The sequence below is a fragment of the Procambarus clarkii genome, chromosome 88 (genome assembly GCF_040958095.1).
Source record: "Procambarus clarkii isolate CNS0578487 chromosome 88, FALCON_Pclarkii_2.0, whole genome shotgun sequence".
NCBI lineage: Eukaryota > Metazoa > Arthropoda > Malacostraca > Decapoda > Cambaridae > Procambarus > Procambarus clarkii.
The window spans coordinates 11281657-11297543 of NC_091237.1; the positions used below are offsets into that span (position 1 = coordinate 11281657).

The 15887-nt window shown below is 40.6% G+C and overlaps 1 long non-coding RNA gene across 1 annotated transcript; it reads left to right on the plus strand.

Moving 5' to 3' along the window:
• Nucleotides 1-644: 644 nt before the first annotated feature.
• LOC123745888 (uncharacterized) lies at nucleotides 645-11447 on the plus strand. The gene is made up of 2 exons (XR_011225692.1): nucleotides 645-2544; nucleotides 10153-11447. It is a non-coding gene; the product is annotated as an uncharacterized lncRNA (long non-coding RNA).
• Nucleotides 11448-15887: the final 4440 nt, after the last annotated feature.

Consider the following 15887-nt stretch of genomic DNA (forward strand, 5'->3'; position numbering starts at 1 on the left):
TTTACTGTCGAGTTAAACAGAGGCTACAGTTAAGGATTTGCGCCCAGTAAATCCTCCCCGGCCAGGATACGAACCCATGACAAAGCACTCGCGGAACACCAGGCGAGTGTCTTACCACTACACCACGGAGACTGAAGCATGTTGATGCTACCATTCCTGTTTATAAGTCAGAAATGCAAACCTCATTCCTCACCCATCCTGGCAGATAAGGCGGCAATAGTCCTGTCACTCCTCCCGCTTCTTCTCCCATCTCCATAGCAGAGCCATCTGGCCTCACAATAGGTGTTCCCGTCGCCCTTGTTCCTTCCTTTGATGCTGCCCCGTGTCTGGAGCATGCTGTGGAGGGAGCCACGTTCAAAGTGCCCGCCAAGGGAGACATTTCATAGTGTAGGCTGACTGCGCCCTGATTGGTGGGACGACGGCCGCGCACAGCCTTCCTGCGCAGCGGCCCCAGGCCAAGAGGGCTAGAGATGAACACGTGACCCAGCGCGGACTAAGCCCACCCGGCACCACTTTTTTTTCTTGTACTTAGGATACTTCAAGGCCTACTGACGAAGTCTTGCCACCCACTACCCTACCCTTCCTGTGAAGCTTAGACTTGCTTCACCTGCCTTCCCCGACCTACCTTCCCCGACAACTACAACTCAAGGTGAATTGATTGATTGATTGATAAAGATTAAGTCACCCAAGAGGTGGCACGGGCATGAATAGCCCGTAATTGGTACAATTTTTTTTTTTTCTTGTTTTTTCCCAGTGTTCTGAGGTTGCATTTAACCATCAAGCTGTTATCGTGGGGGAGGATACTGCTTCACAGTCTTTATGAGGGTGTCCAGCTGCTGGACACCTTTGTTGACCAGGAGAGTGGCTGTGTTGATGGCTTCAGGGTGGCCACTGCATGATTCAGGAACTCTTAAAGCTCTTCTAAGGTCATTGGTTGCTTCACATTCCAGAAGATAGTGAAGTAATGGCTTTTCTGTGACAGTTTGGCAGAAGATGCACTCTCTCTGTCGGGGTTCACCAATCTCCCAGTTGCATCTGTAACCTAGACGTAGTCTATATAGCCTAACTGCTATTTCCCTGTCAAGGTGAACTATTACGCTTAGTATTATATCACCCCATTGTCATACCACGTGGCGTGTGTAGTGTACTATGGAACAAGGGAGTAAAAAAAGAAAAAAGAGAATAATAAAGATGACAATTTAAAAAAAAAAGTTAAAACCTTTTGAAAGGAAAGGCAGAGCTAAAGTACACATTGGTAGTTAAATGAGATTATAGTTTGAATTCTGGTTATTCAGCAGCTATCCCACAGTCATTCAGGAAAGAATTGAGGTGAACTTCAGTGGTTATTAAATAGGTTTTTCCAGTGTCAGTCCTCCTAGCTATATTTTACCATCTCGCACAAAACACTGTTTAATTACAGGGGAATTTTTGCAGAAACCACGCAGTTTAAATAAGAGATTTTGTCTGAACCTGGTCAGACATTCATTCACATAAACAGTGGATTTACTAGCAACTGCAGATTTGATAAGGTCTGACTTGCGGGAGCAGCTGTCTAGTTTAACTCGAATTCTCCTGTTATTTATACCAGGTGATTTGTTAGCCACTCTATAAGCTGATTTGATGCCACTAGTTTTGATTGAATATCTAATCTTATTCTGCAATTCATGGATCACGATGGCAGCACAATCTTCTTCTTCAGATTCTTGGGGAAAATATCGTGAAGAGATAACGACAGAATCAAGGAGTTTATGTTGGTCTGATTCATCTTGGGTAATAGTGTGTTGCTGTTGAAGGGTGTTAAGATGGTTTTCAAACTGTTGTAACATGGCTTCCTGTTTTCTAGAGGTTTCTGCTGGTTTAAAGTCAGTAACTGTGGTCTTGAGAGAGTTTAATTCTTGTTGGAGCAGGTCGACTCTGGCAGACAGATCTTGATTAATCTTGAGCATTGCTGAAGCTTCACTTCGCATGTTAATTATTAAATCCGATTGCTCTTGGATTACTGACAGTTGGTCTTCATGTATTTGGGTTAATAACTTGAGCCATGGGTTATCCATGGCTCTCCATTCAATCCAGCCATGAGCCAGATTGTGTTCAACGTTTCTAGTCTCGATTTACTGTGCTTTGGTTGCACCATAGATGTTCTCCGGCTTGTTGGTGGCTGTTCGATATTTTTCAATTGCGGTGCCTGAATTTTTTTTTTATTGTGTATATGCCTTAGTCAACATTTCGTGTAATTCCCCAAGATTCTCCATAAGTTCCAGTTACTCGTATTTTCTACTGGTTATTTCCCCTGAATTTTTGCATTTTATTGTCTTGCTCCCCAAGCCCGGATTCCTGCGGTTTCCTAGCTCTTTTTTTTTCTTTTTAACCAAGGGGAAGGGAGTACCATTCACACGGATTACGCGCCAGCGTTCCTGAGCATATCCAGACGCATCCGCTCGCGGAGGATTCAAGGACATCGTTCCTGAGAGCATCCGCGATCCCAGTGTGTTTACTACAGCGCCGCTGGATTCAGTTCTCCACTCTCCAGTGTGCTTGTTACAGGTTTGTTACTGAGTCGTTCATACTGTTAGATAGACGTAGCCTGTTATATAGTCGTAGCCTGTTATATAGTCGTAGCCTGTTATATAGTCGTTTTTCAGATGTATGGTAGTATTTGTGCTTGGGGTTCTACTACCCAAAAATCATTTACGTCCTCTAATTACCCAACACTAAGCTGCTATTAGAACAATATCTAACTCTGGGCCCAGACAGCACTCGGCACCCTTACTCAAATCTCTGAATATGTTAGATATTAAGTCACTGCACATCCTCTCTTGTGTACTCTATATATTTAAAACTTTGAATTGTAATGTCAGTCCTGACCTTCAACGCTTCCTAGAAGGTTGTAACAACTCGTGTGCACCACACCAGAAACAAATACCTTTTGGATATTCCAAGAGTTAGACTTAAACTAGAAATGCTCTTCAAATCAAGGGACCCAGAATGTGGAATGACCTTCCCATTATGTCAAAGATTGTACCTCTCTCAACCAGTTTTAAGATGAAAACTAAGTACTACCTAATTAACTCCATGTAACCTACCTTACTTCTAAATGTCAATCCATGTCTTACTATTAAAAAAAAAAATGCCGTTTGTTGACCAACTTGTATATTGGCTATTTTCTACCATGTTCCCCCCTTTTTTTATTTTATTTTTTTTCATTCAACACAATTTATACTTTAAGCTCAATTACTATTAAGTTTTAGTCTGTGTTTTTTTTTTTCCCACCTCTCCTTGCTCGAAACGCTATGCGTACTAGTGGCTTTAGGTATTGTATGTACTACCTCTATCTTTAAATCCAACAATGTTTGTACTGTAACTCTGCAACTATGTATGTACTGTTCCTAAATAAATTATTATTATTATTATTATTATTATTTATGGTGGACGGCGGTGATCTACCCTGCACTGTACCAGGAAGGTCTCCTACGCTCACCTGAAATAAGTGTTTTGTGAAAGCCCCTTGTTCAGTGATAATGAAAATTATATATATTGTTTTTCTGTTCCTAAATAAATTTTAGGAACAATTATGCTCCTATTATGATTCTCCAGTTATGCAAGTGCAGTAAGTGCCCATTTTTTTTGTTTTTAAGCCTCAAGTGATTCAAGTTCCAATTAAGTGTGCAGTGCTTGTTTTTTTCAGCTCGATTATCTGTTTTTTTATGACATTCCCATAAATAAGTGAGATTTGGAAATCGCTACTTTTGAGGGTGACCCAGAAATATCCATTTTCTCCTGCCACAGATTTATATACTTTGTATGGAAGTGTAACCTAGCTCTTGAGTTTTAACGTAATTTAAAATTCCTCGAAGTGCCTGCTATATCTTGGATTCTCCAGTTATGCAAGTGCAGTAAGTGCCCAATTTTTTTGTTTTTAAGCCTCAAGTGATTCAAGTTCCAATTAAGTGTGCAGTGCTTGTTTTGCTTAAGGTCCACCTGCAGCCATTATTTACATTTTTGAGTGCAGTGTTTATTTTGCTTAAGATCCACCTGTTTCCATTGTTTACATTATTGAATGTGCAGTGCTTATTTTTTTTTTTTTTAACATTTATTTTTATTTTTGAACATTGGATTTTTTAACATTATTTTTGGACAGTGGGCCTATTTTTTTATGGTGCAATCTATGTGCAGTGCTTATCCCCATTTGTCAACTTTATTGCTTATTTGTATGGTGCAATACATATGTGAAGTGTCAGGCCCCAGATCTAAGGCTTGTTACCAAGCTTGCCCCGTTGTCTGATTTAGTGTCTAGGTTCCTTTGGGCTGTAACCTGCCTGTGGGCACACATTTGGCGTGGTATATCTGAGTTTTGCCTTTCAAATCCTGCATCATGGCTTTAATCAAGATAAATACTGCTTCGGCTATTGAGTTGATGTCGCTACCTGGTGTAGGGGACAAATTGGCCGCCTGAATGATAAAGTTTCAACGTGCCCGCATAATCACAGAGGATAACATTTACGATATTCACCGCCTTCGGACCACGCCCACCTTGATGGCTGCTATATCTTTTGAAGTGGACCCTCCTTAACATGGCTCCATATCTTCAGGTCCTCGGGCAGGGAACCGTTCACAGTCTTCGTCCAGCGAGACGAGTGCCCCCAGTCCCTCTGGGGGTGTGGCCAGCGTCAGACGGCCTGGTAACCGGCCGCTGTCACCAGTCCATCTCAGGGCTGGCGGCTCACAATGTACTCGGCGGGGGAGTGCCTCTCATCATCGGTCATCTCGATCGAAGAGACGGCCAGCTCGACACTCGTCAACCAGCTCTCAGACTACTGATTTGGGTGTCTCCCTGCACCGCATCAGACAGGCAGGTCATCACCAACAGAAAGAGACCTTCCATACACCACCTCGGGTGTTGGCTTATGACGGGAAGTTGGATTGGGCCACTTTCTACTGCCGTTTCACATCCTTTGCCTCAGAAAAGGACTGGAGCGGGTCTACTTCCTTGACACAGTTTGGGTGGTGGCACAAGGGCAAAGCAAGTGATTTTTACAATCGTTTACTCGACAGACATGTCGTCGCTTCTCCTTCTTAGGATGCAGCTACTTGCTTAGCCGCTTTGTCCTGCATTGGGGAGACTCCTGTTCGGGTCTCCAAAAATGCTTGGTTAAATGCCAATGTTGGCACTGTTCTCCTCCCACACCATGTTGCAACTGGTGTTAGGGACCTCAAAGACTGCCATGAGGATATTAAACATATCCTCGAAGCCCACGGTCATTCTGTCCTCCAGGTGGAAACGTTTACTCAACCCCCTCGTGGTCGTCACCGTCAGCCCCTTCGAGATGTAAAAATCACCTTTGATAGTAGGGCTCTTCCGCCCTCTGTTATTCTTGCCAGTGCCAGATGCTCTGTTCAGGAGTACATTCTCTCTCCTAAACTTTGCAATAAGTGTTGGAAGTTTGGGCATGGTGTCCTCAAGTGCACAAGTACTGTGTATCTATGCCCCATGTGTGGGGACGATGATCATTCTAAGTTCGAGTGCGCTTCTCCCCAGGCTAGCTGCCTCAATTGCGGTGAGGCCCACCCTACCTTCTCACGCTCGTGTATACACTACAAACTCGAGGAAGCTGTCCTCAACTTGAAACACTGATCGTCTGACTTTTCCTGAAGCGAGATGCCAAGTTCGTCGTCTCGCCCCTTTCGCGGGTATATCTTACACTCGCGTGTTGCATTCTACCTCTCCTCGTCCTTCCCACCTTCCACCTCAGTCTCACAACCGTTTACAGGCCTTAGACACGAACACGCCCTCCACCTCCTCCCCTTATTCCTTTGCGTCCTGTCCCGAAAGGTCTCCCTCCTGGTTCTCCATCTGGAGTGTTCCCCCTTCCTACCCAGTCCACCATGTCTCCTATGTCTTCTTTCCCATCTCCCCCCACTCTTTCTTCCCAACTCTCTTCCCCAGTCTCTTAACTCTCCACGCCGCCTGTCTGTCCAGGCTGATGTCCATCATCCTCCCAGCAATCTTCGTGTTGTTCGCTACTGTTCCTCTTCGCCTGCTGAGACTATTGAGTCTGTCGCCCGGTAGGTTGTTACTGGAACGCCTGTCTCTTAGAGTCAGAAACGTAAGCCTGGCTTCTCTCTTTCTTCCTCTTCAGCGGGTAAGAAAGTATTGCTTTCTTCCTCGCTCCCCCTCTCTCTGACTCTATCACTACGTCCCCTCCCATTTCAGTGGTCGGGCCCCCTGTTCCCGATATGGAGGTTTCTTTCGCCCCCAATTTCCTCTCGGTTGCTACCCTTGCTGAGGTGCACTTCCTGATTTCTGCCTTCCGCCCCCCCCCCCCTTTTTTCCCTCCAGCTGTCCTTGACTGCCCCTCTCAGTTGTCTCCTCCTCCTCCGGACCCTGTCAGTCCACCTCTGGTCTGTCTTTTCGCTCCTTTCCCTCCATCCTGACTAAGTTTACCCATGCCCCCTAACCCAGATTTTCCTGACCCTGATCCTGAGATTCTTTAATAAACTGTGTTCTTCTTTACCTTTGTTCCTGTATTGTTCTCTCTTACTGTCCTTTCTCTTTGATGATGTCTATTCTTCAGTGGAATATTCGTGGATTTTATGCCAACTTCCATGAACTCCAGCTTCTAATTACACAGTTTTCACCACTTTGTGTTTGTCTCCAGGAACCAATGCTTGGTGCTCGTCCTGGTCACTTTCATGGTTATTCCTTTCTCCCCCCCCCCCCAGCTCTTGCTGAGGCCCATAACTCTACTGTTCTCTTAATTTGTTCTGATATTCCCTTCATCCCCCGACTTCTTCCGTCGCCTATCCATTGTTCTGCTGCCCGTCTTTTTGCGGGTAAATGGTATACAGTCTGTTCCATTTATCTCCCCCAAATGTCCTGCTTTCCCTTCCTGATCTTAAGCACCTCCTGGACTCTTTGCCAGAGCCGGTGCTCCTTTTGGGTGGTTTCAATTGTCGACATACCCTCTGGGGGTGATGTTCTGACAAACACCCGAGGCTGCCTTCTTGAACCGTTTGTCCTCGCTTCTTCTCTCTCTCTTCTGAATTCTGGTGAGCCCGCTCATGTGGACTCTCGAACTCGCACCCTTTCCTGTCTTGATCTTTCTCTCTGCTCGTCATCCCTTTACTTAGATTTCACGTAGCGGGTTCTTGATGACCTCCATAACAGTAATCATTTCCCCATCCTCGTTTCCTTTTTCTCTTTTCACCCCTCCCCTCTCCTTCCCTAGGTGGCAGTTTGCCAAGGCTGATGTGAACCTATTCACCCTCTGTGCTACTCTCTCTCTGACCTCTCCTCTCTGCCTCTTCCTCGCACCCTCCTCCTTTTTTCATGACCCCGTCTTCGACGCTGCCCTCCACTCTATTCCTCGCTCTACCTCCCAAGGCACGCGGAAGTGCGTTCCCTGGTGGAATGCAGTGTGTGCTCGGGCTGTCCGCTGTAAGCGTGCAGCCTGGAAGAAACACCAACGCCGGCAGATGGCTGATTTTTTTATTTTGTTTCGGAAGGTTAGTGCGGTGGCTCGTAGGACCATCCGTACAGCTAAACGTGAGAGTTGGAAATCTTATGTTTTCACCATTACGTCCGATACTCCTCTGCCACAGATCTGGAAGAAGATCCGCAAGATTGCGGGCAAGTTCGTTCCCGATGTCTCGCCGGTTCTCCACCTCCGTGGTAACCTTGTGGCAGACCCAGTGCAGGTTGCGACCGAACTGGGTTCCCACTTTTCTACTGTTAGCTCTGGTTCTCATCTTCCTCAATCCTTCCTTCCTTCGTAAGACTGTTCTTGAATCTCATCCCTTAGATTTCCACACTCATCTCCGTCTTCCCTATAATGATCCTTTCTCTTTCCGAACTTCAGTCTGCCCTGGCCCTCTGCAGATCTACGGCAGCGGGCTCAGATGATGTTCATTATGAGATGCTTCGCTATCTCCCTCCGTGCATGTCTCAGTGTTTACCGAGTCTGTATAGCCAGGTCTGGGAGTCATCAGTCCCTAAGAACTGGTTCAATGCCATTATACTCCCTATTCGGAAACCAGGGCCTCTCGGCCTTACCATTGTTTCTCTTCGTATTGTTCCGTTCTTGCCCCCGTGGAGGGTCCCCCTTCTCAAATTTTGTTCTTCCCTGACCTGCATCACTAAAGCTTTTACCCCTCCTATGGTCCTAAAACGCCTTTTCCTTTAGCACTTTTCTTCACACTCCCACTCCGTTTCCATCTTCACTAATGGGTCTAAGTCTGCTGAAGGTGTGGGTTACTTTGTTGTTTTCCTGACCATACTTGTGTGTGTCGCCTCCCTCCGGAGGCTAGCATCGTCACAGCAGAACTTTATGCTATATCTCTATGCTCTTTGTCTCCTGCTTTCTCATTGTCAATCCTCCTTTGTGGTGGTAGTTGACTCTTGTAGTGCCCTCATGGCTTTGGGGTCCTTTAATCCGGTCAACCCGGTGGTCATTGAGATTCAACATTGGCTGTTTCTTATCTCCAGTAAATTTAAGTCGGTAGAGTTTTGCTGGGTTCCCAGCCATGTTGGCATCTCTTTAAATGAGCGTGCGGATGCTCCCACTAAGGAAGCTGTCCTCACTTGTCCCATCTCCCGCAAAGGTATTCCGTATTTCGACTTTTACCCAGTTGTTCATTCCTCCATTCTTGCCAGTTGGCAGGGTTGTTGGTCTTCTGTTATTGGTAACAAACTGCATACTCTTAAGGGGCGTGTGTCCCTGTGGACTTCCTCCTACCACCGTAACCGGCGGTGGGAAACAGCTCTGGCTACGTTACGTCTTGGCCATACGCATTTAACTCGCTGTCACTTAGTGGAGTGCCACCCTGCTCCTTATTGTCCAAATTGCATTGTTCCTCTTAGTCGTGCACATTCTTGTTGAATGTCCTGATTTCCAGGACAAGTGTGTGTCTTGCTTTCCAAACGTCCCTCACGATAAATTGTCCCTGGATAGCATCCTTGGTGAATCGGATACTTTTGATATCGTTCGCCTTATGCGCTTCTGTTCTCGTATTGGCATCCTTGGTGATATTTAGCGCCCTCTGATTATTCCGCACATTTGGTGGTGCTACATAGCCTTCCCAGTTTGATGTACTTGAGATTGGATTGAATAGACACCTTGGCCTTGTCTCTTCCTGATTATGGTGCTCGTTAGATATACTGTATATACACAGAGCACTTCAATCACTTGTAGGGTTCAAATGTTGTCTGAATACTAATGTGTTAATTCAGAATGTTTGGTGCACTTTTGTCTTATAACTTGTCTAGTGTCATTTTTACAGGGTCTTACCAAATTAAATGTTTTGGCCTTACTTTTTAGGGACCAGTGGAGATAGGTGAATGGGGTCCAACCCTGTAGAATACAATGACAATAGGAAAGTATGAAACATGGCCTTTTAAGTTCCAATACATAACCTAGCCCATTATGCAGTGTCCAAATTTCTAGAATAACTTTAGTTTATGTATCCCTAGTGGCACCCATAATAATGGCTAGTAATGTTTGAGGTGTTTAGGAAGGTACTTTTAGAACCTGTTGCATAGATGTTTTGGTGTCAATATATTTTAGTCCTTTACACATGAATGCATATTAATAGCAAAGATGTTTGTCAATGTTATTTAGCACCTTGACACTAATTTTAGGCATTACTTAGCCTTCAAAAGTTAAAATGTATGGACTGAAGTATCAACTAGAAAGTTACTTCAATATTTCAAAGCTTAAGATTTCAGCCATTACAAGTGAGGAATATTGCCATATTTGTTCGGAGTTACTACAAAGTTATTAGGCAGTTGCCTCAGATCACGGCTTATTCCAGTTTCAGATTTTGCATAGATGTGCATGTTCATTATAGAATAAGTGAATTTGCATTGAGAAGTTTGTCAAAATTAGTTCCATTTCATTAAGTTAATATTTCCAAGTCACCTAACTTAAATTAGAAATTAAAATCACAGAATACAGGTACAGTAATTTGTATTTATAGTGTTAGACATTGCACCTTTAATGACTTGGTAAGAGTAATCGGTAATTTTCAGCATGATTCCATCTTATGTCTAATTTCAGGATAAAGTATATTAAAGTAGTTTTCATTAAAATAATTATTGAAGTATTAGGTGTATACATAGTACAGTATTTGATGTATTAACACAAATATCTTTTTCAGGTTCTGATATTCTTCAGTGCTGGCATCTAGGAACAACACTATCAAAGTGTAAGTAAAATCCAGAGTACCAAGGATAATCACTTGTAAAATAATAAAAACAGCAGACAGGGACACTCATTTTATTAACACTAATGCCTAACAATCAACTCACACAGACCTAACAGCCAATCTTTTAAGATTGGCTCAGCAAGGCCTATCCCTTTGATTTATTGTCAGAGCTTGTTGACTGAAAGACTGCACAACATCCACTGATTTAGTGCCATATGATAACACAATGTACAGTTATATTGTCCTTCTAAGCACTAAACCTCTAGATGAAACTACTTTCGGTGAACAAGCCCTGTGAATTAACGATGTATCATTGTTAATAACTTCCCTACACCTATGTACTTTAGTCCATCTATTAGACATGCTCTCAAGTCAAGTAGGGAAAATCTGCAGGATTGCCTGATCCCCTTCTGTGAAGTGGGGTAGGATCAGTACAAACTGCATCAACCCCTGTGGGTTGCTCAGAGCAACCTTGTAACAGTAGGACATGGTCCCACATCTATAAATGGACTAAATAAATCATTTACCTGTTATAGCTAAAACATTTAATTCAGCTCACCAAAGTTTAGTAGATTTACTTTTGCAGGGTAGAACAGCCTCACTTTAAGCCAGTGCTTTGATATTCTTCATTGGCACCTGAAAAAATAACTGAATTAATAGCTTTTGAAAACTCAAAATATTTAATATAAAAACTTAATTATACAATTATAATGCAAGTGTAGGTTAATGTAAAGTACTTTTTATAAATTTAAAATGTCTTGGACTATTTTTACAATATTTTAACCTTTCCTACATATTCTGGCAGAATTGAAAAAATTCAATGTTAATGATATTCAAAGAATAAAACTTATTAAACTGATGATTTGTCCAACTAATACTTAAATTTAAAAGAGAAATTCTAGTCAAACTAAAAACTTTCATGGTAATGAACATTAATATTCATGAGGATCATTGCAGATTGTTATTAAGCAAAATACTAGATTATTTAACTACCTGTTATAGTTTAATACAAAACTATTCTAATTATACTCACCTGATTCTGTAATTGAAGCCATTAACACCTTCCCACTGAAGGATGAAGCTCTAGACTTTCCAATCTATATTTTGAAAATATATCTTTTTTTATTTAAACTTAAATTATACAAAACTAAACTACAACTACCAGTCTATTTTTTTGTAGTTTACTCAAGGGAACCAAGTTTTGCAGTACTGTATATAGTACTCAGAATAAAACTTATTTTCCATCATTTACATATTTATCAATTACCACCATTTTCATCACATACTCTTTTAAAGAAAAAATTTATGAATAAACATTTATTAAGAACCAAGCAACTAACTGAACATATTAAAAATTAAGCAAACCAATTTAGATTGAAATACATAAAATATTTTATTGTAACTTGATACAAATACCCTCAACACTAGCTGTTTAAGGGCAAATGCCTCACATTACAATCTTCAAAGCTTGATGCTAGTTATGCTAGTCAAAAGCACTATTCCTGCAAGGACTAAACTAAAGTATATAGTAACAATAAGCATATGTAAATAAATAGGTCCCCATGCTGTTGGTGTCTTATTCCTCCTAGATCAGAAAATGACCGCTGCATTATGTAGGAATGCGGAGGAATTTCTGATGGAGGAGAAAGACAGTTGCACAGCGCGTCAACCAGGAGGCCTGGTCGACGACCGGGCCGCGGGGACGCTAAGCCCCGGAAGCACCTCAAGGTAACCCACTAGCCTAGAAAAGGCAGGATTTTACTTCCCATTTCCAGGCTCTTTCACAAATTTCACTATTTCAAAATTTATACCCAAATATTGGTACAAGAAATGTTTGCTATAAAAGTAATTATCCCCATAATTTTTTACTTTTGCCCTCTATAATTTTGACACGACAATATTATGTACTGTACATTGGCAACACTTGCCATAATTTCAGTAAACACCAAGTTCTTTCTGAACAGACATTGTAAGGACCTTCCACAATCTGTCATGGGACCAGTAATTAATAGTTAATAAAGTTAATTGCATAGCAATTTCATTTACCTCCTGAACTCCCAGTTTAACTATTGCCCTTTTAACCCAGCCAAATATAAAGTTACGAGGATTGGAACAGGAGTGCGAAGACCAGTACAGCCGTATAGGATAAATGGAAGACACAATCTTCAATCAGAAAAGGAGAATGACCTGGGAGTGGACAAAACCCCAAATCTGATGCCAGAAGCCCACAGTAGCAGAATAACAACTGCTGAATATGGCATACTTGACAACATCCATGTATCCTTCAGAAACTTGGGCTTTGCCCAAGTTTCTGGGCCCTAATTACAGCGAAGATAAGACCCACTCTTGAACATGCATCACATGGGACCCTTATCTGAAAAAGGACAAGGAGAAAGTAGAAAAGGTACAAAGATATGCAACGAGACTTGTTCCAGTGTTGAGGGGATTGAGCTATGAGGAAAGTATGAGAATTTGTCCTTACCACACTGGAGGAAAGGAAAGAAAAGGGGAAGAGGGGGGGGGAACATGATGATAACATGCAAGAATCTGAGGGAAATTAACAAAGTAGACAAAGCAACATTGTTCAAAGTTAGGAATAGCAGAACGAGGGGTCATAGACGAAAACGAGATGCAAACACATCGTGGAAACATAAAGAACTTTTTCAGTATTAGAACTGTCGATAAATGGAATAGAATAGATGCAGAAGTCGGTGAAGCAAATTCAAATAAAATTTTTAAATGTAAATACTGTATGATAAAATGAGAGACGAGTTGTTGCAATACTCTACGAACATTTGGAAGGTGGAGCTAGGAGTCTAGCTCAACCCAGCAAGCACATCTAGGTGAACACACACACACACACACACACACACATATATATATATATATATATATATATATATATATATATATATATATATATATATATATATATATATATATATATATATATATATATATATATATATATACACACATACATACATACATACATATACATACATACATACATACATATACATACATATACATACATACATATACATACATATACATACATACATATACATACATATACATACATATACATACATATACATACATATACATACATATACATACATATACATACATATACATACATATACATACATATACATACATATACATACATACACATACATACACATACATACACATACATACACATACACATACATTATATATATATATATAATATATATATATATATATACAGTATATATAATATCTATCTCCCCCCTCCACCCTTCCCCCCTGTGTCCTGTATATCTGGTGGACTGCAACACACCCTCAGCCCAAGACACTTGTCTTGAACACCTGCATCATTAAAAATACAACAAGATTTAATGGTGAAAAAACTGTAATTATTTTTGTAACTTGTTTTAGTTGTCCTTAAAATGGTATAGTTTGTATATAATTATAATGCACCTAACTTTTACAATCCCAAACAATTTGCTGAAGGAAGTCACGCTTTGAGATGTAAGGGTGTCCAGACTTGAGAATTTAAAATAATTAAGAAAACTGCTTAATTATATAATGGTATTAAAATCATGTTCCGCAGACCTATGAGACCAATATCAAGCAAAAGTAGGCATTCAAAGTCTTGTCTCCACAACTTAGTACTGTGACTCAATCATTCCACAAGTAAAGAAACTACCAGAAAGACCTGACCTCATTAACTACTGTGCATAACTGTTGTCACCAGCAATGTCTTAAATTGTATTGCAGCATGGAATATATTGGAAGATTTAAAACATATATGTGACAGTTGGAGTAGAATGTTTGTTGCATTGTTGATAGTTAACATGTGATAACTGTTCAAATTGTGTGCATTATTCTCATGAGTAAATGGAGCACAATATACGATAATACTTTCCTGGCTTATTTTTTTTTTTTTTTTTTTTTTTTTTTTTTTTTTTAGCATTGCTGGGAAGTGGAAACCCCAATTTCAGATGGCTGTCTTCCTCTTTGTGTATTGATAAATCAGAGGAGGTCAAGCCAAGGAATAGTATCTTGTGTAGAAGGTGTGTCATCTTCAGTGTGAAGTGTGTATATTTGTTGTCAGTTCCTGTATCTGCAGGTATTAGTTTCTTATCACAGATTCCTGGCACGATACTAGCTGAGGGTCAGCTTATATTTATTATATGCTGTTTCATTTATTTTGACTGACATCTTAGGAATGTGCATCATCTTAGCATCTAGGAAAATATTAAAGAAGTGCTTGTGCTGTGATAAACTTGACATGTGGTTTGTCTGTTAATGGATAAAACTATGAAACTCTTAATTTCTATAATAATTTGTTTAATAATGAGCTATATGATTCTTGTCTTAATTAAGCTGGAAGGTTGCATGTTTATTTCACATTTAATGTTAAAATACAATTGTGCTTAGAAGAGAAATAGCCACCTCTTATCATAAATATATTTGTTGTACATTCATATTTCATTGGTTATGTTGAAAACTTTAATCCTTTCTTCAGAGAAGCTTTGTGTCGTTGTATGTTAATTGAAACCCATTTATTATCAGTATTTTTATTCCTTAACCATTGGTTGGGATTTTTTTCTTTAACTAATAAACCATAGATTATGGATTAACTATATTTATTTAAATTGGTGCATTATTGCTGGTTGTTGGCACAACTCCACATGAGCTGGTCTTTGTATGCTAAGTAGAAAAGAGTATGTTTAGCTTTACTGAGTCATGCACTGGAGATGACCTTGCTATGCTCATGTGGAAGAGAGAATTAGCCTTTACTCGTGTGTGCAACAGGTGATCAGAAAATATGGAGTTGGATTTGCCCAGGAGCGGCACCAGTGCACCTTGCCAACAGCTGAGGAAGCACCAGGGAGGATCAGCACTATAACCACCTGCTAAATAACCATCAATGTCCAGGGATTTAGCACAGATGGATCTTCTATATAGATAGTGTAGTAGGTTATCAGTCACACTTGCAATGTGTATACAGGAACTTCAATGTTAGGAATAAAGTGGGTTAAATAGAACGGCATCTCATATCTTCGAGACCTCAAGCTTTTCACCACGCACTTGTGTTGCGTAGTTGCAAGTAAAAAATATCTATTCATGGGACTAGTTTGTTGTCAAGTATTTTTAGTGCATATTCAGTGTATTCAATGTCTGCTAATACTTGGTCAGTGGATGATTTGTTTGACCTAAAGGTTGTCACTCGGGTTTACAGGTGGTGGTGTTTGTGTGAGGTGATTTAACAATACCACTTTGAAACTTATGCCAAAGTTTGTACTACTTATTCATTGTTGCTCAGAATGTGGAAAAAATGAGTGGTATATACACCTCAAACTTAGTCTTTTTTTTTAATCTATGTAATTTACTTTTACAAATTTTCATAAAATTCATAATTTACAAGTAGAATATTTTGAAGACTGGTCAAAAATTTGGAGAATTAATGACTATATCAAAGAACCTAAATTTGTGCCACAAGCAGAAGTCAATAATTAGTACCTCGATACTGTAATGTACTGGATTTTGTCTAGTATTTCTTTCATAAAAGAGAAATTAAAAGTACTGTATCATGAATAATAGTTTCTCCCCTACAGCTTCTCTCAGTTGCCGTGCATTCCTCATTGTCCTTCCTAAATGAACTTCCCATTTTTCCAGCCAAACTGATT